General features: G+C 49.7%; 1 pseudogene; it reads left to right on the forward strand.

The window, feature by feature from the left end:
• Positions 1 to 9,423: 9,423 nt before the first annotated feature.
• On the forward strand, positions 9,424 to 10,356 carry LOC112634983 (annotated as a pseudogene).
• The last annotated feature ends 204 nt before the right edge of the window (positions 10,357 to 10,560 follow it).

The following is a 10,560-nucleotide window of genomic DNA, read 5'->3' on the forward strand; positions in this document are numbered from 1 at the left end:
AGTGACAGATCACTCCGATTGCAGAGGCTGCAGAAATGCCTTCCGCCATAGTACAATGGACGGTTCGCTCTCAGGAGGGGAGGCAGGGGTGGGAATCAGCACACGGTTCTGCTAGGTTTCTCATGCAGGGCACAGACTATGTATTTTGTGCCTTGCTTTGGAGGTGAAATGTCTCCTGCCCCCTGTACCACAACTTTCTTTGGCCTCTCCACATAAAAGTACAACTGAGTTCCTCAGGGGCAGGCAGTGATCACTGCCCTGTGCCACACCTGACTGCTGTCCCAATAGGTGGACACACAGGCTCTTCTCTTATGGCCCAGGCTGCCCCCATCTGCTAAGCATTGAAAACTACACACAGGATTTGCAGAACATTAATGACATGGAGGTGACTGCTTTATCTCTGTTGAAAACTTACTGCACTGTCCTAAAAAAGAGAATTCAGGAAAAGCTGAACATTTGAGGCTGGCTGGCTGTAATCTTCAGCTGCTGAGAAAGCCTCAGCTGCTCGGTTCCACTGTGGAAATGCAACTCCTCCCTCAAAGTCCAACTCAAGCCCACCTCCTCTGCGGTGCCTGCCCCTTCCTCCCTTTCACAAGCACGTGCTCCCTCTGCAGTCCCAGAGCATTCTATCGCCACCTCTGGAGCCACACTGTCCCAGCCGACAGCCAGCTCAGTGCACAGCTGCCTCTCCCTGTGTGTACCTGCAGTCCCCACCTGGGTGGAAGGCTGCCTTCTTCTCCTCCGCATAGAGGAGACACTCAGGACCTACTGAATGAGGGAGGGAGTGGATGAGCAAGATCAGCCAAGGGCCACAGGGAATGGCCTGCAGCTCCCAGCAGGAACAGCCCCTGCCCTGCCAATCCGGAGGTGTTGGCTCTGTTCTCAGCAGGGCTGCTAAAAGCTCCCTTATAACAGCTCTAGGCCACAACGACCAACTTGGTGTCAGGCCCTAAAGACACCAAAAATCCTAACAAATAAAGAGGCGGCTATGCAGCATGCTGGTTAGAAGCACAGGCTTCGGAGTCAGAGCTTGAATTCCACTTATTATGTGACCTTGAGCAAGTTACTCAAGGCATCAATCTCATTTTGTCACCAGCAAAATGAGGACATTATCCGCCACACAGTGTTGCTGAAAAAGTAAGAGAGGTGACAGACGCAAAGTGCTTGGCACTTACTTACTCTTACTGGTTTATAACAAAGAAGAGAACACACGAGCAGCCAAATGCAAGAGATGCCCAGGGCACACCATGGGGCAGAGAGGTCGGGGCTCCCATGCCGTCCCTGGAAGTGCCACCTCCCCAGCACCAAATGAGTTCACCAAACCAGAAGCTCTCCAAACCCAGTATTTAGAGGGTTTTATGGAGTTTTCATAACATAGACATGATTAAGTCATTGGCCACCCGTGACTAGCTCAATCTCCAGCCTGTCTCGTCTCCCCTCCCAGAGGTAGGGGTGGGGCTGGTATGTCCAACTCTTTACTCATGACTCATCTTTCTGGCAACCAGCCCCAATCCTGAACCTGCCCAGGGGCCCGAAGCCACCTGTCATCTCATTATCATACAAAAGACACTCCTATCACCCCAGAGATTCCAAAAGTCTTAGAACCTCTTGTGTCAGGTATTGAAACCTAAGACCAAATATTATAACCAATGATGTTCCTATCACTCAGGAAATTACAAGGGTTTTAGAAGCTCTGGGCCAAAAACCAGGAAGAATACTAAATATATACACTATTGTACTATGTATCCCACCATCACGATACTTTTTTTTTTGAGACAGCGTCGACCTCTGTTGCCCAGGTTGGAGTACAGTGGTGTGTACAGCTTATGATGCGATCTCAGCTCACTGCCACCTCCACCTCCCAGGTTCAAGCAATTCTTGTGCCTCATGCTCCTGAGTAGCTGGGACTACAGGTGTGCGACACTACAACTGATGAATTTTTGTATTTTTTAGTAGGACGGGGTTTCACTGTGTTGGCCAGGCTTGCCTTCACCTCCTGGCCTCAAGTGATTTGTCTGCCTCGGCCTCCCAAAAATCTGGGATAAGTCACAAACCACCATGCCTGGCCTCACTATCACAATAATTATACTGAGAGGATGGGGGAGAAAAACGTGGGCAACAGGAGGAGGGGAGAGGGTAAGCAACCTGAATCCTTGTCTTCCACACAATCTAGAAGAACCAGCTAAAACATAAACACAGTAACCTCCAAGGAGCAGGGATCAGGGTGGAGAAGGGTAAGGTGGGAGATTGCTGGGTTTTGTTGTAAGCCTTGTTAATTTCTGACTCTTAGAGCTGTATGCCTGTACAACTTTGCAAAAATGAGTATTTACCTGTAATCCCAGCACTTTGGGAAGCCAAGGCGGGCGGATCACGAGGTCAGGAGATCGAGACCATCCTGGCTAACACGGTGAAACCCCATCTCTACTAAAAATACAAAATATTAGCCAGGCATGGTGGTGGGCACCTGTAATCCCAGCTACTCAGGAGGCTCAGGCAGGAGAATGGTGCGAACCCAGGAGGCAGAGCTTGCAGTGAGCTCAGACCATGCCACTGCAATCCAGCCTGGGCAACAGAGCGAGACTCCATCTCAAAAAAAAAGAAAGAGTATTTAATTTTTAAGCAAAATCTGATACTTGACCAACAACAATAGTATATTAAGTGATACAGTTTTTTGTTTTTGTTTGAGAGGGTCTTGCTCTGTTGCCCAGGGAGGAGTGCCATGGTGTAATTCTAACTCACCACAGCCTCAAATTATTGGGATCAGGTGATCAACCTCCCGAGCAGCTAGAACCACAGGTATGCACCACCACGCCCAGCCCTTTTTTTTTTTTTTTTTTTTTTTTTTGGTAGAGGTGGAGGTCTCGTTATGTTGCTGGTCTTAAACTCCTGATCTCAGTGGATCCTACTGCCTCAGCCTCCCTAAGTGCTGGGATTACAGATGTGAGTCACCACACCAGGCCCAAGTGGTGTATTCTAAAATTTTTTGGAATCCAACCACTTTGAAAATGTATGGAGAGCTATAAATCGTCTCCCCATAAACACACATGGATGCATATACACAAAATTGTTGCACAGGATTTTGGGGACTTCATAAATTTCTGAAAGCCAGGTTAAAAACCTTAGGATTATAGATTCTGGTTTCTTTTTTTTTTCTTTTTTTTTTTGAGACAGAGTCTCGCTTTGTCGTCCAGGCTGGAGTGCAGTGGCGTGATCTCGGCTCACTGCAAGCTCCGCCTCATGGGTTTACGCCATTCTCCTGCCTCAGCCTCCTGAGTCGCTGGGACTACAGGTGCCCACCACGATGCCCGGCTAATTTTTTGTATTTTTAATAGAGGCAGGGTTTCACCATAGCCAGGTTGGTCTCAATCTCCTGACCTCGTGATCTGCCCTCCTCGGCCTCCCAAAGTCTGGGATTACAGGCGTGAGCCACCGCGCCCAGCCCTAGATTCTGGTTTATTAAAGGAAATGTATTTCAAGTTAGAGCTTGTCATTTATTGCACAGGAAAATAAAAACTTCATTTAAAAAATCAAAAACATCCACATGATAAAATAAGGTCCTGCTTGGTTTTAAACTACTTGGCCACCATCAGTTGTTTTCTTGACCACAGGATGCACCTAATTCCTAACTATGAATAAAGGTACAAACATTGTTTATTGGGCTTTTGGCTTCAGCCTTGAAATAGTCAGATTCTCTCAAACTCAGGAATGTGAGTCGCTGTTGGGTTGATGCAGCTGTTTCCATTCTAGAAATGGACCTGGAATCACGTACTTTTCACCCATGAAGAGTCCTTTGTGTAAAACTTGAAAAGGCAAGGTCCCAAATTCCCCATATGGGTGTTTCTTCCAGTAGAGGAATTACTCTAATGACTTCTTAGCAAAACTTACATAATCAGGGCAGGCCATCAAAATACTCCAAAACACAAAGTTTAGCTCCATTTCTAATGGACCTGTCTCCACTGCTATCAATCTCACCAACAGCCTCACATCAAGTCAGAAGAACGGTTTTTTCACTTAAGAAGGATCTTCATGGCTGGGTGTGGTGGCTCACGCCTGTAATCCCAGCACTTTGGGAGGCCAAGGTGGGCAAATCACAAGTTAACGAGTTTGCGACCAGCCTGGCCAACATAGTGAAACCCTGTCTCTACTAAAAATACAAAAATTAGCCGGGCCTGGTGGCACATGTCTGTAGTCCCAGCTACTCATGAGGCTGAGGCAGGAGAACTGCTTGAACCTGGGAGGTGGCAGTTGTGGTGAGCCAAGATTGCACCACTGCACTCCAGCCTGGGCAAGAGAATGAGACTCTGTCTGGAAAAAAAAAAAAAAAAGAGGGATCTTCATGTTCCTGCCAATTTGCAAAAATGAAAAAAAGATATTGGTATCTGTTAACCAGAGGCAATGAAAAGTACTTCCCAGGCTGCTGTAGTAACTGGATCAGTAACTGTGATGGGAGATTCCAACCCCCGAGACCTGTGACTATGTCACACAGCAAAAGGGCTTTGCCACAGGCCTTAGGAGAGTATCCTGGGCTATCCAGGGAGGTCCAATCTAATCCCATGAGCCTCTAAGAGCATAGAACTGGCCAGGCACGGTGGCTCATGCCTGTAATCTCCACACTTTGGGAGGCTAAGGCAGGCGGATCACGAGATCAAGAGATGGAAACCATCCTGGCTAAAATGGTGAAACCCCATCTCTACTAAAAATACAAAAATTAGTCGGGCGTTGTGGCAGGCACCTGTAGTTCCAGCTACTCAGGAGGCTGAAGCAGGAGAATCACTTGAACCTAGGAAGTAGAGGTTGCAGTGAGCTGAGATCACGCCACTGCACTCCAGCCTGGGCAACAGTGTGAGAATCCATCTCAAAAAAAATTTTAAAATAGGGCATAGAACTTTCTCCGAGTGGAAGAAGAGAAATGCACACAGGGGAACTGGAGAGCCTCACCAGGTCCCTGGCCTAGCTAGTCCTGAGCTGATGGGACCACGTGCAAAGACCAGATAGAGGCCTCAGGAGCTGAGGGCAGCCCCCAACAGATGGCCAGCAAGGGAACAGACACCTCAGTCCTGCAACCACAAGGAACTGTTTGGCCAAAAGTGCTTGGAAACAATTCTCCAGTGAGGAATGCAGCCCAGCCCACATGGTGATTTTTGCCCAGTGACACCCACGTCAGACTTCTGTCCCACAGAACTGTGAGATGATACAATTTCAATTGTTTTAAGCCCCGAAATTTGTGGAAATGTGGTAAAGCAGAAACAGAAATGAATACAGTGATTTACGTGGAAACCCCTAGAAGAGTGTCTGGCACCGTGTTGACACCTGACAGGCGTTTCCGGACTTCCTTACATCGCAAGACAGGGCTGGCCACACTCCATCCAAAACAATAGATGATAGACTTGTTCTGACAAAATAGATTCAGTGAATTATAAATGGCCCAGAACACCTACAAATTTCAAGTTTCAGGTAAGTGATTGCCTTTCCTTTCACTTAGAAACCTCCCAATGCTCATCTTACTGATGAGCATTGGTACTTGGTACTAAACTCTAAGTACCAAGCAGGAGACTAAACACCAGACAAACCCAGCCCCAGATGCCCCGACGGAGCCCATCCCAGCACTCACTCGGCTGCACTGAAATGATGTCCAGGTCAGTTGATCCCACTAGACCGAGAACTCCAGCTCTCCATGTGTGAGTCACCAGTGCTGCCTCTGCATCTCTGCTTCTAGGATGGTGCTTCTGCACTTCACAGGAAATCTGTATCAATGTCTGTCAACACTATATATGACAGTGTAACTTAATATCTGCACAGAAAACATCAATTCTTTGAGGACCAGGGCCGGGTTTATTAGCCTTTGTACTCCCACTGCCACTGTCTGGGACACCAGAGGCACTCGGTAGAAGTTGGTGAAGAGAAGGAAAAGGCAGAGGAGAGACAGGAAAGCAGGACCAACACTGCAGACACAGATTCCAAGGTGGCTGGAGGAGAGGCAGGGCAGAGAAACTTCCTGGAAGCTGGAATGGGGTTCACTGTGATACCTGCTGCTGGATTTCAAATGTCAAAGGTGGTGCTTTGCTGACCTTGACCTCTGACTGCCCTTTAGCTTTCCCGACCTCAACACAGGGCACTTAGAAACTGCAATGTCAAGAAATTATGCTTCATTAAAGCATGGGAATGTTATTTACATGGACGTCCATTACTGCATTTTTTACATGGGAATGTAAATAATTGAAGAGATTGGTAAAGACTAAATCATGCACATTCAATAACTTTGTAAAATATTAATGATAACTGAGACACAAATTTTGATGTTCCCCAAAAATGCTAAAATATAAAACAATACTGGCCAGTTAAAGATAGAAAACAATCCTAATGAAGCTCCCCAACAGACAGATTAAAACTTCTCTGTACATTAAACATTTGGGATTTCAAAGGAAAACCCAGATTCATTCCATTCTTAATACAGCATTTAAAAAAAAAATCTTAGGTAATACAATATTTCATTTAAAATTTACAAAATTCCATTACATTCATGATTTCATTTGATCCTCAAAACAATCTCCTGAGTTAGGCAGAACAGGTATTACTAACAACTAACTCCATTCTACAGGTAAGGGAATTGAAGTTCAGAAAGCACTTGGACTTAACAAAAGCTTTAATAGGGCCACATATCGAAACCAAATCCTCTGCTCAAAAGAACTAGAAGAAGTTATCCTTTACATATTATTCATACTTATATCCTGTCAATATCCAAAAACGTTTTGAGGTAGCCTGCAATAACAGACACCTATCCAATAAAAACATTAAAATGAAAAACGGGGGGAAAAAACAGCAGGTGACATGGGAGACAGACAAAGGTACATAGCAAAGACTGAGACTTACAATCTAAGAAAACTTCATCTCTGACCTTCCAGTTCCAGGGAGATAATACTAAAGGAAACAAGATGGTTTATAGACTCATCAACTGACAATAGAGAGGTTGCATCAGTTCTTAACTATGAAACACTCCTAGTAGCCACAGCAAATCTCTAGGACAACATATCAATGGTATCAAAGCAAGAGAATACTTCAGTGATAGAGTGAATTAAGTTCCCTGTTTGGGATCCCGGCCAGGGCTAGAGAAAAGAACTCTGAAATGTAGAGCTCAAAAATATATCCTCTGTCGGCCAGGCACAGTGGCTCACACCTGTAGTCCCCAGCGCTCTGGAAGGCCGAGGCGGGCAGATCACGAAGTCAGGAGATGGAGACCATCCTGGCTAGTAAAGTGAAATCCTGTTTCTACTAAAAATACAAAAAATTAGCCGGGCGTGGTGGCAGGCGCCTATAGTCCCAGCTGCTTGGGAGGCTGAGGTAGGAGAACGGAGTGAATCCAGGAGGCGGAGCTTGCAGTGAGCCTAGATCCTGCCACTGCACTCCAGCCTCGGCAACAGAGCAAAACACTGGCTCCAAAAAATAAAAATAAAAAACCCCCAAAAACATATATATATATATATACCCTCTGTCTTCTCCATACCCATGTGTTCCCTTCTGTGAGAGAATTCCTTACACCATTACGGGGAAGAGAATTTTTCTCTGCTCTATTTGCTTGAAAGAATTAAAGGTGTAGGGCAAAAATCTTGGAAATTATGTAGTTTACGATCCTCAAAAGTGAGAAAAATGAAGCCCAGAAGAGAAGGCCTTCCAGGAAAATTCCAGAGCCGGAGGTAGACCCCGTACATTGTTTTTGTTTTTGTTTAGAGAGAAAGTTTCACTATATGGCCCAGGCTGGAGTGCAGTGGAGCCATTTCACTCACTGCAACCTCCGCCTCCTGGGTTCAAGCTATTCTCCTGCCTCAGCCTCCTGAGTAGCTGTGATTACAGGCGCCCACCACCACGCCCAACTCATTTTTGTATTTTTAGTAGAGACAGGGTTTCACCATGTTGGCCATGTTGGTCTCGAACTCCTGATCTCAAGTGATCCGCCTGCCTAGACCTCCCAAAGTCCTCGGATTACAGGCGTGAGCCACCGTGCCCGGCCGACCTGGTAAGTTTTAATCAAGTACTCTGAATTATGCAACAAACACTAGGAAGTAACAGAAAAAAAAATTAATCTAAAAATCCTCTGGAGAGTCAAAGAATTGCAGATTTAAAATAGCATGAATACTTGGATTCATGGTTTTGAAAAAAGGACCTCGCATTTACCCGCATGTACAAACTGCCTGCCCACCTCTATCAGAGCATTTTTCAAGTTGTGCTACAGTTAACTATGTACTGCCCAAATCCAATCTGTCCCTGCAGATCATAAGCTCTTCGAGACCAGGACTTCAGGAGAAAGAGCAAGACTTCAGGAGAAAGAGCAAAACTTCAGAGAGAAGAGAGCCACCGAAACAGAGTTCATAGCAATGGGTCGGCAGGAGCTGATGACTGGAGGTGCGCGGTAGCGTTGGGGTCTGGGACAGCGGAGGGCAGAGAAGGCAAAAGGGCCTGCATGACACGCTACAGGGCTAGGAGCCACAGCTGCAGTGATTAGTTCAGTTTTGTCTCGTATGCCTGTTACTTATACACCATCTCTTGTTCAGAAAGAAATTCAGGTTAAGTATTTGGACTCCTTGAGCCTTCTGCTGTTTGTCTCCGGGACGTTTAACACTCTTAAAAGGGGAAAACTGTCCAGTTAGATTTTCCTTCCTGGAACAGTACAGGTTTTTCAAAAGTTTGATAAAAGCATTCACTAAGGAGTGATTCCACTTTCTCTGGTGGCTGAGAAATACGCGTCTGAGGGGCAGCATCACGTCTTCCCATCAAGCTGAGGTCAGAATCTCCCCACCCACGGACCTCACCCTCGCTCTCCCCTCATAAATCTGACCTCTAACTGTAACTACCTTGGCCTCATTCCATGGGTGTGGATGCTCCTGCTTGAAACGCATTTTCCAGCCCGCCAAATTCTTGGGAGAGCTTCTTCCACTCTCCAAGCGCTGAGAGTTACAAAGTTCAATCTGGCTTTCCAGATTTTTTTTTCTTCCCATTACTAACGGAAGAAATCAAGAAGCGCCCGGCAGAAGGGCCCTGCTCCCTCCAATCAGAGCCCAGCCCGGGGCCAGAGCAGGAAGTGCGGCGGTGGGACGCCTGGTGACAGCCCCCCCCCCCCCCCCCCCCCCCCGCCCCCGGGACCCGCCGGCCAGGACAGAGGTCGGTGCGGCCGCTGGGCGACAGCTCCGGGCCCGCGCCTCTCGCTTCCTCCTTCCGGGCAAGTGAGAGGACAAACCATGCGGCGGGGGCGGTGCGACCCCACCAACCGCGACCGTCGCGCACGGACCCCCACTACACGCGTGTCCCAGGCGGGGTCGACCTAGACGAGCCACGGGGCGGCGCACAGCCCCACTAGCAGGGCGGCCAGGACCCAAGCGCGTGGGTCCACGCAGCCACCTATATAGGTGACAAAACACTCAGGAAACTGTCATGCGGGGCCAGGAAAAAGCCCCCACCCAGAGTCACGGACTCCCTCGTCCGAGGGTCCGCTCAGTCTCCTCGGTGAGTCTAGCGAAGCAGTCTCGCTGAGAGGGAAGGCGGGGAGGGTGGTGGAGTCTCCCACTCGCGGTGACCCGGGCCCCGCCCCACGAGTGGGTTCTCGCAGGGCCCCCTCTGCGCACGCGGGGACAAGCCACGCCGCGGAGGACCGGGCAGAAGCCAACGCCCGGGTCCATGAAGTCCCCTCCGCGGCAGACGCGGGGAGCCGGGGATCAGTGGGGACCGGCCCCCACCCGCAGGGCGACCGGCACCGCCGCGCGGGCCCACGCTTTATCGCAGCAGGCGCGAAGCCCCCGGTGCCACACGAGGCCGAGACAAAGCCCAGGCGCAAGGACTCCGGATCCCGAACTCGGACCCTGCGGAGCCCAGCTCGGAGCCGCCACGCCCGGGGCAGAGACCCCCGCTCGGTCCGGAGAACCCGTCACCCGTCGCGCTGTCTCACCTCAGGCCGCCGCCTCGCATCGCTCGCTCCTCGCCGCGGAGCCTGGGCCCACTGGAGCGCAGCTGAGCAGCCGACAGAGACGCGGCAGCCTCAACAATGGAGCCCCGGGGCGGGGCCGCGGCGCCGCTTCAGCCCGTGTTCCCCGTTCAGGATCCGGCTCGGATCAAGGAGCTGCAGCTGGCGCGGGGCTGCGGCCAGGAAACACACCATGCAGGTGCACACGGACCCGCCCACCGCCCGCCGCCCCGCCCCCAGCGGAGCCGGGCGCCTAGGGCCCCCTCCGGCCAATGGGGAGCAAGCCGCACGGAGAGGGCGGGGCCTGGGGGAACAAAGGGAGGTTGGGCGGGGCGGCGCTAGGATTGGGCGTGCGGGGTCCCGCGGGGGGACCGGACCCAAGAGCTGGCCGGATCCTGGCCCCCTAGAAGACCCAGCTCAACGTCCACCTGCAGTCTGCTCTACAGGACGCGCTTATCTCAAGGCCAGAACTCAGGCTTTTAGGGCAGACAGCGAGAGACAGGCTTGCTTTACAAAAAGTGAAACTGAGGTCCAAGGAATAGGATTGCCTGTTGCCCGAAGTCACNACAATGCAAAGTGGCCCTCTAACTAGAGCCCGTGTTCAGTTTTGA

The sequence above is a fragment of the Theropithecus gelada genome, chromosome 11 (genome assembly GCF_003255815.1).
Source record: "Theropithecus gelada isolate Dixy chromosome 11, Tgel_1.0, whole genome shotgun sequence".
Taxonomy (NCBI): Eukaryota; Metazoa; Chordata; class Mammalia; order Primates; family Cercopithecidae; genus Theropithecus; species Theropithecus gelada.